This window comes from Carlito syrichta, unplaced genomic scaffold (genome assembly GCF_000164805.1).
Source record: "Carlito syrichta isolate Samal-C Ts95f unplaced genomic scaffold, Tarsius_syrichta-2.0.1 Scaffold315848, whole genome shotgun sequence".
Classification (NCBI taxonomy): Eukaryota; Metazoa; Chordata; class Mammalia; order Primates; family Tarsiidae; genus Carlito; species Carlito syrichta.
Genome location: NW_007259944.1, coordinates 581,653 through 587,917, shown reverse-complemented (window position 1 = coordinate 587,917; position 6,265 = coordinate 581,653).

Genomic DNA, 6,265 nt, shown 5'->3' with positions numbered 1-6,265 from the left:
CCTCAGCCTCCCAAAGGCGCGGGATTACAGGCTGAGCCACCGAGCCCGGTTTACATGGTAAATCTTATGTTAAGGGTATTTTTTTAAATTTCTTTTTTTTATTATAAAGATGTGGGGTACAATTCAGGGTTGGGTATACAAAAGTTGATTATGCAGGTACCCTTGTTAATGAGGTATGCCTCTCCCTCCCCTAGCAGTTTCCCTCAACTGCCAATCCCACCCTGCCTCCCCCACCCCCTACAGTTTCCCACACTGCCAATCCCTTGTTAAGGGTATTTTTACCATAACTGCGGGGGAAGAAAGGCAATTATAAACTAGATTATGATGTTGGTTGCACAATGTGTATACATTTATGAAAAATAATTGAACTGTACACTTACAATGGGTGAATTTTGATATGTAAAGAAAAATTAAGTGAGTATTTTTTGTTTTTTGTTTTTGAGTTGGGGGTCTCACTCTGTCACCCAGACTGGAGTGCAGTAGTACAATCACGACTCACAGCAGTTTCAACCTCCTAGGCTCGGGAATCCTCTTGCCTCAGCCTCCCAGGTAGCTAGGACTACACGTGCACACCACTATACTTGGCTAATTTTTAAAATTCTTATAGCGAGCCAGGCTCGATGGCTCAGCCTGTAATCCTGTGCCTTTAGGAGGCTGAGGTAAGTGGATTGCCTGAGCCCACGGGTTTGAGACCCTCCTGGGCAACTTGGTGAGACCTCATCTCTATAATAAATTAAAAAAAAAAAACTTAGCCGGGCTTGGTAGCGCGTGCCTGTAGGTCCAGCTACTTGGAAGGCTGAGGCGAAAGGATCACTGGAGCCCAGCAGGTCAAGGATGCGGTGGCCCGGAGCGGCCACTGCACTCCAGTCTGGGCAACAGAGTGAGACTCCAACTCAAAAAAAAAAAAAAAAAAAATTCTTATAGCGACGGAATCTCACTACGTTGCCCAGGTTATTCTCTAACTCCTGGCCTCAAACAATCCTCCCACCCCAGCCTCCCAAAGGGCTGGGGTTACAGGCATGAGCCACTGCACCTGGCCATGAAGTTGTTTCAAAGAAGGCAATTAAATACTTGGCTATCCCTATAGTGAAAGGACCACAATTTGTGTGTGTGTGTGTGTGTGTGTGTGTGTGTGTGTGTGTGTGTGTGTGTTTTCCTGTGTGGTATTCCCAGCATCTCGAACTTGAAATGAATAAGTGGCAAGGTTAAGTCCCATAAATCACGATCTGTCATTGCAACTTTGGGCCTCTATGTAATCATGCCAGGAAGCACCATTTGGGAAATGTAAGGTTGGGGTTGGGAAAGTGTCTCAACATGGACCAACCTCTTTGAGGTATGGACTGTCACAGATCATAGCAGATTTGATGTCTGCCCACATCAAATGGAAGGCTCGATGTCTGGAAGGCACTATTCAAATTCTACAGATTTAGAGGATGAGCTAAGATTGCCTCAGACATCATGCTTGTAATTCGATGGGACTGCTTTATCCTGGGGCCAAGTGTCCACTTTTCTGAGTGTCCTGGCTGGGAGCCCTTCTGATGGGAAGATTTATCGTTGCAAAGTCGGCTAATTGCAATAATCACCACTTAACAGATGATACCCCCCCAAGTTAATATCTCTCTGCTTGTCACCATTTCATCAATTCCAAATTGGTATTGAACAATTTCTAGCTCCAATTAGTCTTCTTAGTTGCAGCTGATGTATTAAAGCCTACTGTGTACTAAAAAAAAAATGGTAAAAATATTCCAACAAGTTTATTAAAGCAAGAATTGTCAGAAATGACACTTTCTCCTGAAGGTTCTTCAGTGGAAGACCAGATGGATAAAGAATAAACATGTAGCCAGGCTCGGTGGCTCAGCCTGTAATCCAGTGCTTTGGGAGGCTGAGGTGAGTGGATTGCCTGAACCTGCAGGTTTGAGACCTGTCTGGGCAACTTGGCGAGACTTCATCTCTACAATAAATCAAAATTTTAGCTGGGTCTGGTAGCGCACGCCTGTAGTTCCAGCTACTTGGAAGACTGAGGCGGAAGGATTACCGGTGCCCAGCAGGTTGAGGCTGCGGTGACTGGGAGCATGCCACTGCACTCCAGTCTGAGCGACGGAGTGAGACTCCAACCAAAAAAAAAGAATAAACACGTTTGTGCTGCGGGCTCTTTTGTTCTGTCGTCACTTGACGCTCACGCCAGCCCAAGCACACACCATTTCAGTTCATCTTAGGCACACGTGATGCGGTAAACCATGTTGGTTCTCTGGGTCCCCAGCAGTGGTTCTAAACGAGGGACAATTTGGACCTTTTCCCCCCCAAGTGACATCTGGCAAAGTCTGGAGACAGTTGCGGTTGTCACAACCATCTAGTAAGTAAAGGCCAGGGACCATGTTCAACATTCCATCATGCCAGGCAAACCCCTTACAAGAATTCATTATCTGGCCCCAAATGTCATAGTGCCAGAGTTGAAAAACTCGGTCTCAGCCGGGCTCTGTGGCTCAGCCTGTAATCCCGTGCCTTTGGGAGGCCGAGGTGAGTGGATTGCCTGAGCCCGCGGGTTCGAGACCTGTCTGGGCAACTTGGCGAGACCTCATCTCTACAATAAATTCAAAATCAGCCGGGCGTGGTAGCGCACACCTATAGTTCCAGCTACTTGGAAGGCTGAGGCGGAAGGATCGCCAGAGTCCAGCAGGTCGAGGCTGCGGTGGCCAGGAGTGGCCACTGCACTCCAGTCTGGGTGACAGAGTGAGACTCCAACTCAAAAAAAAGAAAAAGAAAAACTCGGTCTCCAGGTAATACGGTTTCAAAGTCCTATTAGCATTGAAGTCTTAACTTTTCTTTAAATAGTAAAATTCTTTCTAATAAAACTTGAAGTACGAAATCACAATCAAATCCTCTTCTCTTCTTCAAGGGAGCCTTCATAACATTCCTAACTAAATCAAACCCCGGGATTCTGACTCCAGGATTGCACAACTGCAGTCTTATATTCACTTGTGTGATGATTTGAGTAATGTTTCTACTTCTCCTGCAGATTAGAGAAAGATAACATTTTGGAATTTTGTTTATTTCACTGAACAGGTTATCATATGCCTTTTTCACCGCATTAAGAAAATCTTTGTAAATGCGTTTTATGGTTTTTTCACTCTGTGGACGAACCTGTGATTGACTTCACCGACCCCGGTTAAATATTTGAGATCTCTGTCTTTATTATAGGTGATATTTCAGCGACTGTCTTGTTCATACAGCTCCGCCATATTTTGGGTTTCTTGCCTTGAGGCCTATCGTCTTGAGTCTTTCTGAAATGAATGTCGGTGTTTCACAAATTCACAACCCTTCAAGAGTTTTTTTTTTTCCCAAATACTATCTTATTCCCTTTGTGGGCTCTTGTGCAAGACCAGGGCTTCAGTAACATGAGTGATCAAGTGAATGGGTCATCCCATAAACATGCTTATCAGGACGCTCACGTATTTCGTAACCGGGCAGGAGAAATGTATAGATTTTCAAAAACAAGTCAAAGGTTCAATTGATTGAACAATTTTTCTGCTAGAAATGCTGTCCATTTAACTCCCTCCTTAAAAAAAAAAAACAAAACAGTTTTGATTCATTCTTTTCTTAAATATTTCTGTACTGGTACCCAAAGTTTTTCTTAAATATTTTCTCTTGCCTTTTTTTGGTTCTTATTGTTATCTACCAAACCCAAATCCTGCCCCCTTCCCCCCAAAACGTGCCTATTGTGAACTCTGACTTTAGAAAATGTTACTGAGAGGGCACTTCTTTACATTTGCTTTGCGTTTTCTTTATTATAGCAAAGCTTAATGAGCTAGGAGCCTGGCACAATGGAAAGTTTACTGTTATAAATATCTATCCGTCTTTGTAATATAAATTATAATTAAAAAAATAAACTTGTCAGAGAACTCTACCCAACATACAAAAAGGGCGACAGTTTGAGCCAGGCAATTAAGAATGTTAATTGCAACCCAGAAAAAAGCACAGGACAGTCATTGTTAAGATAACTGGTCCATAAATACCTAAATGGATTTTGTGAAGGAGAAAGAAGGATCATCTTTTGACCATGAAAGGGAATATAAAATGTTCTTTTCTTTGTTTTAATGTGTGGAGAGATTTTTAGAGTCTTTTCTCAGCTCAGTCTCTCAAGTAAACAAATGACTTGGCTCTGGTCTGGTAGGGTAACAAAGGGAGAGAGACAGACACTGAAATGGAGGGAAAGACCAAAAAAAAAAAAAAAAAAAAAAAAAAAGCCAGGCGGGCAGGCAGGAGGAGGAGGAAGCAAAGAATGAAGAAGAAAAACAAGGGAGGATGATCTTGTAGGGAAATAAAGGAAAGAAAAAGAGAAGGAATAGAACGCCCTAGGAAACAAAGTGAGAGATAAACACAGAGCGCATAATTTTATCCCCCCATTTTGTCCACCCACCAGGTGATTTGAAAGTTAATTTCTTAAAGGTTAAGAGGAGCACAAGCCCACTCACACAGACCCGGATGTGGGTCTTGCTCTTCCAGTTTCCATCGGGCCGAATCACTTCTGGGGTCTCAGCCTCTCCATGCCTTGATTTCTTCTCCGTACATGGGGACCTAATCTCTACTTGTGGCATGGCTGCCCACGTAAATGATTTGTGTAAAGCCTCTGGGTAGAATCAGTGTTTAGAACTGATTATCATGCAAATGATTTCATGTGACAGCAGGAACGTTCTCATAATATCAACTAAGCAGATATACAACCTATATGATAGTTTTGGAGTCAGAGTTATTTTATTGACGTGGCCGTTCATTAGATCACTCATTTTTTCAAGGATAATTATTTTGTCCACTCTGTATCACAGGCCCTGAGCTCACTCAGTGCTGGGAATTTAGAGATGAAACAACTCAAGCAGTTCAAAGTCTAAAATGTGTAAAAATGTAACGTCAGAAGGTGGGCTGGTGCAAAATAATGGCCTATGGTAGCGATCCCCAACCTTTTCTGGCATCAGGGACGGGTTTAGTGGAAGACAATTTTTCTATGGGTGGGGGTGGGGGGTGGAGAGATGGAGGGTCGAGAGGTGGAGGGTCGTCGTCGGGGAGCCTATCAGGCATTAGATTCTCACGAGGAGCGTGCCACGTAGATCCCTCGCATGCGCAGTTCACAATAGGGTTCCCGCTCTTATGAGAATCTAATGCCGCGGATACAAAATGGAGCTCCGATCACCCACCGCTCACCTCCTGCCGTGGGGCCCCCATTCCTAACAAGCCAGGACCTGAAGCCGTCTGAGGCCCAGGGACTGGGTACTTCTGGTCTGTGGGACGATGCTGGCCTATGGCACGTTGACTCTGATTAGAATAGGGTTGGAGTCACAAAAGACACAACAGAGGACGTGTTCCCTTCCAGAGCAGATGCTCCATGACAGAAGGGGCTGTGGTCATCACATTCACCATTGCATAAACAAATACCTTCAATATGTGTCAGCTAGCAGCAAGCGACTGAAGACAAAGAAGGGAAGAGACAGAGCCCATCAGTGGACCATCTTTGCAGGGTGATCAGAAAGAGGAGAGACAGGGAGGAGGTGAGGAAGAGAGCCAGATAGAGAGACACCGGAAGGGCATTCCAGGCAGAGGCGACAGATGGTGCAAAGGCCCTGAGGCAGGGACATGCTTGGCATGTTTTCGGAACCAGAAAAAGGCCAGTGGGCCTGGAATGGAGTGTGTGAGGAGTAATGGGGGCAGAGGACATACGGCCTTAGAGATCATGGCTCGAGGTGTTTTGTTTTGTCTTCAATCTTTTGGGGAAGTGGTAAAATACACATAACATAAAATTTACTGTTTTAGCCATTTTAGGCGTCCAGTTCAGCGATATTAAATACACTCATACTGTTGTGCAACTGTCACCTCTGTCCATCTGTAGAACTCTTTTTCATCTAGTAAAGCTGACACTCCCCACCCATTACATATTAACTCCCCGTCGCCCCTCCCCCAGCCCCTGGCAGCCACCCTACTGTTTCCATGAATTCCACTTCTCCAGGCACTGCCTGGAGGTGGAATCATACAGGATTTGTCCTTTTGAGACTGACTTATGTCACTTAGCATAATGGCTTCACAGTTCATTCACATCATAGCATGTGTTAGAACTCTCTTTCTTTTTAAGCTCACATAATATTCCACCCTATGGAGAGGCCACATTTTATTTATTTATTTATTTTTTTGAGTGGGAATCTCACTCCTTCACTCAGGCTGGAGTGCAGTGGCATGCTCACAGCCACCCCAGCGTCGACCTGCTGGGCTCAGGCACTCC